The sequence below is a fragment of the Triturus cristatus genome, chromosome 1_1 (genome assembly GCF_964204655.1).
Source record: "Triturus cristatus chromosome 1_1, aTriCri1.1, whole genome shotgun sequence".
NCBI classification, from domain to species: domain Eukaryota; kingdom Metazoa; phylum Chordata; class Amphibia; order Caudata; family Salamandridae; genus Triturus; species Triturus cristatus.
The window spans coordinates 1,095,476,330-1,095,490,334 of record NC_140579.1 but is presented as its reverse complement, the minus strand read 5'-3'; positions in this window follow the sequence as shown (position 1 = coordinate 1,095,490,334).

Here is a 14,005-nt window from a genome sequence, read left to right as displayed (position 1 = left end):
CCGTTCCCGTGCATAGTCGTGCATGGACTGCTTTCCCTGGTATGTATGATGCTGTTTGCGGGTCTTAGGTAAGGCATCTGGTCTGTTTCTTATCTAACTCTTTTTTTTATGTTTCTTTACAGGGCTTCCCCGGGCTGTGCCGTTCCCGTGCAGCGTCGTGCATGGAGCGCTTTCCCCGGTATGTATGATGCTGTTTGCGGGTCTTAGGTAAGGCATCTGGTCTGTTTCTTATCTAACTCTTTTTTTAAATGTTTCTTTACAGGGTTTCCCCGGGCCGTGCTGTTCCCGTGCAGCGTCGTGCATGGACTGCTTCCCCCGGTATGTATGATGCTGTTGCGGGTCTTAGGTAAGGCATCTGGTCTGTTTCTTACCTAACTTTTTTAAAATCTTTCTTTACAGGGTTTCCCCTGGCCGTGCCATTCCCGTGCAGCGTCGTGCATGGACTGCTTTCTCCGGTATGTATGATGCTGTTTGCGGGTCTTTGGTAAGGCATCTGGTCTGTTTCTTATCTAACTGTTTTTTTTAATGTTTCTTTACAGGGCTTCCCCGGGCCGTGCCGTTCCCGTGCAGCGTCGTGCATGGAGCGCTTCCCTGGTATGTATGATGCTGTTTGCGGGTCTTAGGTATGGCATCTAGTCTGTTTCTTATCTAACTCTTTTTTTTAATGTTTCTTTACAGGGAATCCCAGGGCTGTGCCGTTCCCGTGCAGCGTCGTGCATGGACTGCTTTCCCCGGTATGTATGATGCTGTTTGCGGGTCTTAGGTAAGGCATCTGGTCTGTTTCTTATCTAACTCTTTTTTTTAATGTTTCTTTACAGGGCTTCCCCAGGCCGTGCCGTTCCCGTGCAGCGTCGTGCATGGACTGCTTTCCCCGGTATGTATGATGCTGTTTGCAGGTCTTAGGTAAGGCATCTGGTCTGTTTCTTATCTAACTCTTTTTTTTAATGTTTCTTTACAGGGCTTCCACTGGCCGTGCTGTTCCCGTGCAGCGTCGTGCATGGACTGCTTCCCCCGGTATGTATGATGCTGTTTGCGGGTCTTAGGTAAGGCATCTGGTCTGTTTCTTATCTAACACTTTTTTTTAATGTTTCTTTACAGGGCTTCCCCGGGCCGTGCCGTTCCCGTGCAGCGTCGTGCATGGACTGCTTTCCCCGGTATGTATGATGCTTTTTTGCGGGTCTTAGGTAAGGCATCTGGTCTGTTTCTTATCTAACTCTTTTTTTTTGTGTTTCTTTACAGGGCTTCCCCGGGCCGTGCCGTTCCCGTGCAGCGTCGTGCATGGAGCGCTTTCCCCGGTATGTATGATGCTGTTTGCGGGTCTTAGGTAAGGCATCTGGTCTGTTTCTTATCTAACTCTTTTTTTAAATGTTTCTTTACAGGGTTTCCCCGGGCCGTGCTGTTCCCGTGCAGCGTCGTGCATGGACTGCTTCCCCCGGTATGTATGATGCTGTTGCGGGTCTTAGGTAAGGCATCTGGTCTGTTTCTTATCTACATCTTTATTTTTATGTTTCTTTACAGGGCTTCCCCAGGCCATGCCGTTCCCGTGCAGCGTCGTGCATGGAGCGCTTTCCCTGGTATGTATGATGCTGTTTGCGGGTCTTAGGTAAGGCATCTGGTCTGTTCCTTATCTAACTCTTTTTTTTTATGTTTCTTTACAGGGAATCCCCGGGCTGTGCCGTTCCCGTGCAGCGTCGTGCATGGACTGCTTTCCCCGGTATGTATGATGCTGTTTGCGGGTCTTAGGTATGGCATCTAGTCTGTTTCTTATCTAACTCTTTTTTTTAATGTTTCTTTACAGGGAATCCCAGGGCTGTGCCGTTCCCGTGCAGCGTCGTGCATGGACTGCTTTCCCCGGTATGTATGATGCTGTTTGCGGGTCTTAGGTAAGGCATCTGGTCTGTTTCTTATCTAACTCTTTTTTTTAATGTTTCTTTACAGGGCTTCCCCAGGCCGTGACGTTCCCGTGCAGCGTCGTGCATGGACTGCTTTCCCCGGTATGTATGATGCTGTTTGCAGGTCTTAGGTAAGGCATCTGGTCTGTTTCTTATCTAACTCTTTTTTTTAATGTTTCTTTACAGGGCTTCCACTGGCCGTGCCGTTCCCGTGCAGCGTCGTGCATGGACTGCTTCCCCCGGTATGTATGATGCTGTTTGCGAGTCTTAGGTAAGGCATCTGGTCTGTTTCTTATCTAACACTTTTTTAAAATGTTTCTTTACAGGGCTTCCCCGAGCCGTGCCGTTCCCGTGCAGCGTCGTGCATGGACTGCTTTCCCTGGTATGTATGATGCTTTTTTGCGGGTCTTAGGTAAGGCATCTGGTCTGTTTCTTATCTAACTCTTTTTTTTTGTGTTTCTTTACAGGGCTTCCCGGGGCCGTGCCGTTCCCGTGCAGCGTCATGCATGGAGCGCTTTCCCCGGTATGTATGATGCTGTTTGCGGGTCTTAGGTAAGGCATCTGATCTGTTTCTTATCTACATCTTTATTTTTATGTTTCTTTACAGGGCTTCCCCAGGCCATGCCGTTCCCGTGCAGCGTCGTGCATGGAGCGCTTTCCCCGGTATGTATGATGCTGTTTGCGGGTTTTAGGTAAGGCATCTGGTCTGTTTCTTATCTAACTCTTTTTGTTTCTGTTTCTTTACAGGGCTTCCCCGGGCCATGCCGTTCCCGTGCAGCGTCGTGCATGGAGCGCTTTCCCCGGTATGTATGATGCTGTTTGCGGGTTTTAGGTAAGGCATCTGGTCTGTATCTTATCTAACTCTTTTTTTTATGTTTCTTTACAGGGCTTCCCCGGGCCATGCCGTTCCCGTGCAGAGTCGTGCATGGACTGCTTTCCCCGGTATGTATGATGCTGTTTGCGGGTCTTAGGTAAGGCATCTGGTCTGTTTCTTATCTAACTCTTTTTTTTTATGTTTCTTTACAGGGCTTCCCCGGGCCGTGCCGTTCCCGTGCAGCCTCGTGCATGGAGCGCTTTCCCCGGTATGTATGATGCTGTTTGCGGGTCTTAGGTAAGGCATCTGGTCTGTTTCTTATCTAACTCTTTTTTTAAATGTTTCTTTACAGGGTTTCCCTGGGCCGTGCTGTTCCCGTGCAGCGTCGTGCATGGACTGCTTCCCCCGGTATGTATGATGCTGTTGCGGGTCTTAGGTAAGGCATCTGGTCTGTTTCTTATCTAACTCTTTTTTTTAATGTTTCTTTACAGGGCTTCCCCTGGCCGTGCCATTCCTGTGCAGCGTCGTGCATGGAGTGCTTTCCCCGGTATGTATGATGCTGTTTGCGGGTCTTAGGTAAGGCATCTGGCCTGTTTCTTATCTAACTCTTTTTTTTAATGTTTCTTTACAGGGCTTCCCCGGGCCGTGCCGTTCCCGTGCAGCGTCGTGCATGGAGCGCTTCCCTGGTATGTATGATGCTGTTTGCGGGTCTTAGGTAAGGCATCTGGTCTGTTTCTTATCTAACTCTTTTTTTTTTCTGTTTCTTTACAGGGCTTTCCCTGGCTGTGCCGTTCCTGTGCAGCGTCGTGCATGGAGTGCTTTCCCCGGTATGTATGATGCTGTTTGCGGGTCTTAGGTAAGGCATCTGGTCTGTTTCTTATCTAACTCTTTTTTTTGTGTTTCTTTACAGGGCTTCCCCGGGCCATGCCGTTCCCGTGCAGCGTCGTGCATGGAGCGCTTTCCCCGGTATGTATGATGCTGTTTGCGGGTCTTAGGTAAGGCATCTGATCTGTTTCTTATCTAACTGTTTATTTTTATGTTTCTTTACAGGGCTTCCCCGGGCCGTGCCGTTCCCGTGCAGCGTCGTGCATGGAGCGCTTTCCCCGGTATGTATGATGCTGTTTGCGGGTTTTAGGTAAGGCATCTGGTCTGTTTCTTATCTAACTCTTTTTGTTTCTGTTTCTTTACAGGGCTTCCCCGGGCCGTGCCGTTCCCGTGCAGCGTCGTGCATGGAGCGCTTTCCCAGGTATGTATGATGCTGTTTGCGGGTCTTAGGTAAGGCATCTGGTCTGTATCTTATCTAACTCTTTTTTTTAATGTTTCTTTACATGGCTTCCCCGGGCCGTGCCGTTTCCGTGCAGAGTCGTGCATGGACTGCTTTCCCCGGTATGTATGATGCTGTTTGCGGGTCTTAGGTAAGGAATCTGGTCTGTTTCTTATCTAACTCTTTTTTTTAATGTTTCTTTACAGGGCTTCCACGGGCCCTGCCGTTCCCGTGCAGCGTCTTGCATGGAGCGCTTTCCCCGGTATGTATGATGCTGTTTGTGGGTCTTAGGTAAGGCATCTGGTCTGTTTCTTATCTAACTCTTTTTTTAAATGTTTCTTTACAGGGTTTCCCCGGGCCGTGCTGTTCCCGTGCAGCGTCGTGCATGGACTGCTTCCCCCGGTATGTATGATGCTGTTGCGGGTCTTAGGTAAGGCATCTGGTCTGTTTCTTATCTAACTCTTTTTTTTTCTGCTTCTTTACAGGCTTCCCCGGGCCGCGCCGTTCCCGTGCAGCGTCGTGCATGGAGCGCTTTCCCCGGTATGTATGATGCTGTTTGCGGGTCTTAGGTACGGCATCTGGCCTGTTTCTTATCTAACTCTTTTTTTTTTGTTTCTTTACAGGGCTTCCCCTGGCTGTGCCGTTCCCGTGCAGCGTCGTGCATGGAGCGCTTCCCTGGTATGTATGATGCTGTTTGCGGGTCTTAGGTAAGGCATCTGGTCTGTTTCTTATCTAACTCTTTTTTTTTATGTTTCTTTACAGGGCTTCCCCTGGCCGTGCCGTTCCTGTGCAGCGTCGTGCATGGAGTGCTTTCCCCGGTATGTATGATGCTGTTTGCGGGTCTTAGGTAAGGCATCTGGTCTGTTTCTTATCTAACTCTTTTTTTTTGTGTTTCTTTACAGGGCTTCCCCGGGCCGTGCCGTTCCCGTGCAGCGTCGTGCATGGAGCGCTTTCCCCGGTATGTATGATGCTGTTTGCGGGTCTTAGGTAAGGCATCTGACATGTTTCTTATCTAACTCTTTATTTTTATGTTTCTTTACAGGGCTTCCCCAGGCCGTGCCGTTCCCGTGCAGCGTCGTGCATGGAGCGCTTTCCCCAGTATGTATGATGCTGTTTGCGGGTTTTAGGTAAGGCATCTTGTCTGTTTCTTATCTAACTCTTTTTGTTTCTGTTTCTTTACAGGGCTTCCCCGGGCCGTGCCTTTCCCGTGCAGCGTCGTGCAAGGAGCGTTTTCCCCGGTATGTATGATGCTGTTTGCGGGTCTTAGGTAAGGCATCTGGTCTGTATCTTATCTAACTCTTTTTTTTAATGTTTCTTTACAGGGCTTCCCCGGGCCGTGCCGTTCCCGTGCATAGTCGTGCATGGACTGCTTTCCCTGGTATGTATGATGCTGTTTGCGGGTCTTAGGTAAGGCATCTGGTCTGTTTCTTATCTAACTCTTTTTTTTATGTTTCTTTACAGGGCTTCCCCGGGCCGTGCCGTTCCCGTGCAGCGTCGTGCATGGAGCGCTTTCCCCGGTATGTATGATGCTGTTTGCGGGTCTTAGGTAAGGCATCTGGTCTGTTTCTTATCTAACTCTTTTTTTAAATGTTTCTTTACAGGGTTTCCCCGGGCCGTGCTGTTCCCGTGCAGCGTCGTGCATGGACTGCTTCCCCCGGTATGTATGATGCTGTTGCGGGTCTTAGGTAAGGCATCTGGTCTGTTTCTTATCTAACTTTTTAAAAATCTTTCTTTACAGGGCTTCCCCTGGCCGTGCCATTCCCGTGCAGCGTCGTGCATGGACTGCTTTCTCCGGTATGTATGATGCTGTTTGCGGGTCTTAGGTAAGGCATCTGGTCTGTTTCTTATCTAACTCTTTTTTTTAATGTTTCTTTACAGGGCTTCCCCGGGCCGTGCCGTTCCCGTGCAGCGTCGTGCATGGAGCGCTTCCCTGGTATGTATGATGCTGTTTGCGGGTCTTAGGTAAGGCATCTGGTCTGTTTCTTATCTAACTCTTTTTTTGTATGTTTCTTTAAACGGCTTCCCCTGGCCGTGCCGTTCCTGTGCAGCGTCGTGCATGGAGTGCTTTCCCCGGTATGTATGATGCTGTGTGCGGGTCTTAGGTAAGGCATCTGGTCTGTTTCTTATCTAACTCTTTTTTTTGTGTTTCTTTACAGGGCTTCCCCGGGCCATGCCGTTCCCGTGCAGCGTCGTGCATGGAGCGCTTTCCCCGGTATGTATGATGCTGTTTGCGGGTCTTAGGTAAGGCATCTGGTCTGTTTCTTATCTAACTCTTTTTTTTTTTGTTTCTTTACAGGGCTTCCTCTGGCTGTGCCTTTCCCGTGCAGCGTCGTGCATGGAGCGCTTCCCTGGTATGTATGATGCTGTTTGCGGGTCTTAGGTAAGGCATCTGGTCTGTTTCTTATCTAACTCTTTTTGTTTCTGTTTCTTTACAGGGCTTCCCCTGGCTGTGCCGTTCCCGTGCAGCGTCGTGCATGGAGCGCTTCCCTGGTATGTATGATGCTGTTTGCGGGTCTTAGGTAAGGCATCTGGTCTGTTTCTTATCTAACTCTTTTTTTTTATGTTTCTTTACAGGGCTTCCCCTGGCCGTGCCGTTCCTGTGCAGCGTCGTGCAGGGAGTGCTTTCCCCGGTATGTATGATGCTGTTTGCGGGTCTTAGGTAAGGCATCTGGTCTGTTTCTTATCTAACTCTTTTTTTTTGTGTTTCTTTACAGGGCTTCCCCGGGCCGTGCCGTTCCCGTGCAGCGTCGTGCATGGAGCGCTTTCCCCGGTATGTATGATGCTGTTTGCGGGTCTTAGGTAAGGCATCTGATCTGTTTCTTATCTAACTCTTTATTTTTATGTTTCTTTACAGGGCTTCCCCAGGCCGTGCCGTTCCCGTGCAGCGTCGTGCATGGAGCGCTTTCCCCGGTATGTATGATGCTGTTTGCGGGTTTTAGGTAAGGCATCTGGTCTGTTTCTTATCTAACTCTTTTTGTTTCTGTTTCTTTACAGGGCTTCCCCAGGCCGTGCCGTTCCCGTGCAGCGTCGTGCAAGGAGCGTTTTCCCCGGTATGTATGATGCTGTTTGCGGGTCTTAGGTAAGGCATCTGGTCTGTATCTTATCTAACTCTTTTTTTTAATGTTTCTTTACAGGGCTTCCCCGGGCCGTGCCGTTCCCGTGCATAGTCGTGCATGGACTGCTTTCCCTGGTATGTATGATGCTGTTTGCGGGTCTTAGGTAAGGCATCTGGTCTGTTTCTTATCTAACTCTTTTTTTTATGTTTCTTTACAGGGCTTCCCCGGGCCGTGCCGTTCCCGTGCAGCGTCGTGCATGGAGCGCTTTCCCCGGTATGTATGATGCTGTTTGCGGGTCTTAGGTAAGGCATCTGGTCTGTTTCTTATCTAACTCTTTTTTTAAATGTTTCTTTACAGGGTTTCCCCGGGCCGTGCTGTTCCCGTGCAGCGTCGTGCATGGACTGCTTCCCCCGGTATGTATGATGCTGTTGCGGGTCTTAGGTAAGGCATCTGGTCTGTTTCTTACCTAACTTTTTTAAAATCTTTCTTTACAGGGCTTCCCCTGGACGTGCCATTCCCGTGCAGCGTCGTGCATGGACTGCTTTCTCCGGTATGTATGATGCTGTTTGCGGGTCTTTGGTAAGGCATCTGGTCTGTTTCTTATCTAACTGTTTTTTTTAATGTTTCTTTACAGGGCTTCCCCGGGCCGTGCCGTTCCCGTGCAGCGTCGTGCATGGAGCGCTTCCCTGGTATGTATGATGCTGTTTGCGGGTCTTAGGTAAGGCATCTGGTCTGTTTCTTATCTAACTCTTTTTTTTTATGTTTCTTTACAGGGCTTCCCCTGGCCGTGCCGTTCCTGTGCAGCGTCGTGCATGGAGTGCTTTCCCCGGTATGTATGATGCTGTGTGCGGGTCTTAGGTGAGGCATCTGGTCTGTTTCTTATCTAACTCTTTTTTTTGTGTTTCTTTACAGGGCTTCCCCGGGCCATGCCGTTCCCGTGCAGCGTCGTGCATGGAGCGCTTTCCCCGGTATGTATGATGCTGTTTGCGGGTCTTAGGTAAGGTATCTGGTCGGTATCTTATCTAACTCTTTTTTTTATGTTTCTTTGCAGGGCTTCCCCGGCCCGTGCCGTTCCCGTGCAGAGTCGTGCATGGACTGCTTTCCCCGGTATGTATGATGCTGTTTGCGGGTCTTAGGTAAGGCATCTGGTCTGTTTCTTATCTAACTCTTTTTTAAAATGTTTCTTTACAGGGCTTCCCCGGGCCGTGCTGTTCCCGAGCAGCGTCGTGCATGTACTGCTTCCCCCGGTATGTATGATGCTGTTGCGGGTCTTAGGTAATGCATCTGGTCTGTTTCTTATCTAACTCTTTTTTTTAATGTTTCTTTACAGGGCTTCCCCTGGCAGTGCCATTCCCGTGCAGCGTCGTGCATGGAGTGCTTTCCCCGGTATGTATGATGCTGTTTGCGGGTCTTAGGTAAGGCATCTGGTCTGTTTCTTATCTAACTCTTTTTTTTTGTGTTTCTTTACAGGGCTTCCCCGGGCCGTGCCGTTCTCGTGCAGTGTCGTGCATGGAGCGCTTTCCCCGGTATGTATGATGCTGTTTGCGGGTCTTAGGTAAGGCATCGGGTCTGTTTCTTATCTAACTCTTTATTTTTGTGTTTCTTTACAGGGCTTCCCCGGGCCGTGCCGTTCCCGTGCAGCGTCGTGCATGGAGCGCTTTCCCCGGTATGTATGATGCTGTTTGCGGGTCTTAGATAAGGCATTTGGTCTGTTTCTTATCTAACTCTTTTTTTTTATGTTTCTTTACAGGGAATCTCCGTCATGTGCCGTTCCCGTGCAGCGTCGTGCATGGACTGCTTTCCCCGGTATGTATGATGCTGTTTGCGGGTCTTAGGTAAGGCATCTGGTCTGTTTCTTATCTAACTCTTTTTTTTAGTGTTTCTTTACAGGGCTTCCCCGGGCCGTGCCGTTCCCGTGCAGCGTCGTGCATGGACTGCTTTCCCCGGTATGTATGATGCTGTTTGCGGGTCTTAGGTAAGGCATCTGGTCTGTTTCTTATCTAACTCTTTTTTTTAATGTTTCTTTACAGGGCTTCCACGGGCCGGGCCGTTCCCGTGCAGCGTCGTGCATGGAGTGCTTTCCCCGGTATGTATGATGCTGTTTGCGGGTCTTAGGTAAGGCATCTGGTCTGTTTCTTATCTAACTCTTTTTTTTCTGCTTCTTTACAGGCTTCCCCGGGCCGTGCCGTTCCCGTGCAGCGTCGTGCATGTAGCGCTTTCCCCGGTATGAATGATGCTGTTTGCGGGTCTTAGGTAAGGCATCTGGTCTGTTTCTTATCTAACTCTTTTTTTTTTTGTTTCTTTACAGGGCTTCCTCTGGCTGTGCCTTTCCCGTGCAGCGTCGTGCATGGAGCGCTTCCCTGGTATGTATGATGCTGTTTGCGGGTCTTAGGTAAGGCATCTGGTCTGTTTCTTATCTAACTCTTTTTGTTTCTGTTTCTTTACAGGGCTTCCCCTGGCTGTGCCGTTCCCGTGCAGCGTCGTGCATGGAGCGCTTCCCTGGTATGTATGATGCTGTTTGCGGGTCTTAGGTAAGGCATCTGGTCTGTTTCTTATCTAACTCTTTTTTTTTATGTTTCTTTACAGGGCTTCCCCTGGCCGTGCCGTTCCTGTGCAGCGTCGTGCATGGAGTGCTTTTCCCGGTATGTATGATGCTGTTTGCGGGTCTTAGGTAAGGCATCTGGTCTGTTTCTTATCTAACTCTTTTTTTTGTGTTTCTTTACAGGGCTTCCCCGGGCCGTGCCGTTCCCGTGCAGCGTCGTGCATGGAGCGCTTTCCCCGGTATGTATGATGCTGTTTGCGGGTCTTAGGTAAGGCATCTGATCTGTTTCTTATCTAACTCTTTATTTTTATGTTTCTTTACAGGTCTTCCCCAGGCCGTGCCGTTCCCGTGCAGCGTCGTGCATGGAGCGCTTTCCCCGGTATGTATGATGCTGTTTGCGGGTTTTAGGTAAGGCATCTGGTCTGTTTCTTATCTAACTCTTTTTGTTTCTGTTTCTTTACTGGGCTTCCCCGGGCCGTGCCGTTCCCATGCAGCGTCGTGCAAGGAGCGTTTTCCCCGGTATGTATGATGCTGTTTGCGGGTCTTAGGTAAGGCATCTGGTCTGTTTCTTATCTAACTCTTTTTGTTTCTGTTTCTTTACAGGGCTTCCCCGGGCCATGCCGTTCCCGTGCAGCGTCGTGCATGGAGCGCTTTCCCCGGTATGTATGATGCTGTTTGCGGGTCTTAGGTAAGGCATCTGATCTGTTTCTTATCTAACTGTTTATTTTTATGTTTCTTTACAGGGCTTCCCCGGGCCGTGCCGTTCCCGTGCAGCGTCGTGCATGGAGCGCTTTCCCCGGTATGTATGATGCTGTTTGCGGGTTTTAGGTAAGGCATCTGGTCTGTTTCTTATCTAACTCTTTTTGTTTCTGTTTCTTTACAGGGCTTCCCCGGGCCGTGCCGTTCCCGTGCAGCGTCGTGCATGGAGCGCTTTCCCAGGTATGTATGATGCTGTTTGCGGGTCTTAGGTAAGGCATCTGGTCTGTATCTTATCTAACTCTTTTTTTTAATGTTTCTTTACATGGCTTCCCCGGGCCGTGCCGTTTCCGTGCAGAGTCGTGCATGGACTGCTTTCCCCGGTATGTATGATGCTGTTTGCGGGTCTTAGGTAAGGAATCTGGTCTGTTTCTTATCTAACTCTTTTTTTTAATGTTTCTTTACAGGGCTTCCACGGGCCCTGCCGTTCCCGTGCAGCGTCTTGCATGGAGCGCTTTCCCCGGTATGTATGATGCTGTTTGTGGGTCTTAGGTAAGGCATCTGGTCTGTTTCTTATCTAACTCTTTTTTTAAATGTTTCTTTACAGGGTTTCCCCGGGCCGTGCTGTTCCCGTGCAGCGTCGTGCATGGACTGCTTCCCCCGGTATGTATGATGCTGTTGCGGGTCTTAGGTAAGGCATCTGGTCTGTTTCTTATCTAACTCTTTTTTTTTCTGCTTCTTTACAGGCTTCCCCGGGCCGCGCCGTTCCCGTGCAGCGTCGTGCATGGATCGCTTTCCCCGGTATGTATGATGCTGTTTGCGGGTCTTAGGTACGGCATCTGGCCTGTTTCTTATCTAACTCTTTTTTTTTTGTTTCTTTACAGGGCTTCCCCTGGCTGTGCCGTTCCCGTGCAGCGTCGTGCATGGAGCGCTTCCCTGGTATGTATGATGCTGTTTGCGGGTCTTAGGTAAGGAATCTGGTCTGTTTCTTATCTAACTCTTTTTTTTAATGTTTCTTTACAGGGCTTCCCCTGGCCGTGCCGTTCCTGTGCAGCGTCGTGCATGGAGTGCTTTCCCCGGTATGTATGATGCTGTTTGCGGGTCTTAGGTAAGGCATCTGGTCTGTTTCTTATCTAACTCTTTTTTTTTGTGTTTCTTTACAGGGCTTCCCCGGGCCGTGCCGTTCCCGTGCAGCGTCGTGCATGGAGCGCTTTCCCCGGTATGTATGATGCTGTTTGCGGGTCTTAGGTAAGGCATCTGACATGTTTCTTATCTAACTCTTTATTTTTATGTTTCTTTACAGGGCTTCCCCAGGCCGTGCCGTTCCCGTGCAGCGTCGTGCATGGAGCGCTTTCCCCGGTATGTATGATGCTGTTTGCGGGTTTTAGGTAAGGCATCTTGTCTGTTTCTTATCTAACTCTTTTTGTTTCTGTTTCTTTACAGGGCTTCCCCGGGCCGTGCCTTTCCCGTGCAGCGTCGTGCAAGGAGCGTTTTCCCCGGTATGTATGATGCTGTTTGCGGGTCTTAGGTAAGGCATCTGGTCTGTATCTTATCTAACTCTTTTTTTTAATGTTTCTTTACAGGGCTTCCCCGGGCCGTGCCGTTCCCGTGCATAGTCGTGCATGGACTGCTTTCCCTGGTATGTATGATGCTGTTTGCGGGTCTTAGGTAAGGCATCTGGTCTGTTTCTTATCTAACTTTTTTAAAATCTTTCTTTACAGGGCTTCCCCTGGCCGTGCCATTCCCGTGCAGCGTCGTGCATGGACTGCTTTCTCCGGTATGTATGATGCTGTTTGCGGGTCTTAGGTAAGGCATCTGGTCTGTTTCTTATCTAACTCTTTTTTTTAATGTTTCTTTACAGGGCTTCCCCGGGCCGTGCCGTTCCCGTGCAGCGTCGTGCATGGAGCGCTTCCCTGGTATGTATGATGCTGTTTGCGGGTCTTAGGTAAGGCATCTGGTCTGTTTCTTATCTAACTCTTTTTTTTTTGTTTCTTTACAGGGCTTCCTCTGGCTGTGCCTTTCCCGTGCAGCGTCGTGCATGGAGCGCTTCCCTGGTATGTATGATGCTGTTTGCGGGTCTTAGGTAAGGCATCTGGTCTGTTTCTTATCTAACTCTTTTTGTTTCTGTATCTTTACAGGGCTTCCCCTGGCTGTGCCGTTCCCGTGCAGCGTCGTGCATGGAGCGCTTCCCTGGTATGTATGATGCTGTTTGCGGGTCTTAGGTAAGGCATCTGGTCTGTTTCTTATCTAACTCTTTTTTTTTATGTTTCTTTACAGGGCTTCCCCTGGCCGTGCCGTTCCTGTGCAGCGTCGTGCATGGAGTGCTTTCCCCGGTATGTATGATGCTGTTTGCGGGTCTTAGGTAAGGCATCTGGTCTGTTTCTTATCTAACTCTTTTTTTTTGTGTTTCTTTACAGGGCTTCCCCGGGCCGTGCCGTTCCCGTGCAGCGTCGTGCATGGAGCGCTTTCCCCGGTATGTATGATTCTGTTTGCGGGTCTTAGGTAAGGCATCTGATCTGTTTCTTATCTAACTCTTTATTTTTATGTTTCTTTACAGGGCTTCCCCAGGCCGTGCCGTTCCCGTGCAGCGTCGTGCATGGAGCGCTTTCCCCGGTATGTATGATGCTGTTTGCGGGTTTTAGGTAAGGCATCTGGTCTGTTTCTTATCTAACTCTTTTTGTTTCTGTTTCTTTACAGGGCTTCCCCAGGCCGTGCCGTTCCCGTGCAGCGTCGTGCAAGGAGCGTTTTCCCCGGTATGTATGATGCTGTTTGCGGGTCTTAGGTAAGGCGTCTGGTCTGTATCTTATCTAACTCTTTTTTTTAATGTTTCTTTACAGGGCTTCCCCGGGCCGTGCCGTTCCCGTGCATAGTCGTGCATGGACTGCTTTCCCTGGTATGTATGATGCTGTTTGCGGGTCTTAGGTAAGGCATCTGGTCTGTTTCTTATCTAACTCTTTTTTTTATGTTTCTTTACAGGGCTTCCCCGGGCCGTGCCGTTCCCGTGCAGCGTCGTGCATGGAGCGCTTTCGCCGGTATGTATGATGCTGTTTGCGGGTCTTAGGTAAGGCATCTGGTCTGTTTCTTATCTAACTCTTTTTTTAAATGTTTCTTTACAGGGTTTCCCCGGGCCGTGTTGTTCCCGTGCAGCGTCGTGCATGGACTGCTTCCCCCGGTATGTATGATGCTGTTGCGGGTCTTAGGTAAGACATCTGGTCTGTTTCTTACCTAACTTTTTTAAAATCTTTCTTTACAGGGCTTCCCCTGGCCGTGCCATTCCCGTGCAGCGTCGTGCATGGACTGCTTTCTCCGGTATGTATGATGCTGTTTGCGGGTCTTTGGTAAGGCATCTGGTCTGTTTCTTATCTAACTGTTTTTTTTAATGTTTCTTTACAGGGCTTCCCCGGGCCGTGCCGTTCCCGTGCAGCGTCGTGCATGGAGCGCTTCCCTGGTATGTATGATGCTGTTTGCGGGTCTTAGGTAAGGCATCTGGTCTGTTTCTTATCTAACTCTTTTTTTTTATGTTTCTTTACAGGGCTTCCCCTGGCCGTGTCGTTCCTGTGCAGCGTCGTGCATGGAGTGCTTTCCCCGGTATGTATGATGCTGTGTGCGGGTCTTAGGTAAGGCATCTGGTCTGTTTCTTATCTAACTCTTTTTTTTGTGTTTCTTTACAGGGCTTCCCCGGGCCATGCCGTTCCCGTGCAGCGTCGTGCATGGAGCGCTTTCCCCGGTATGTATGATGCT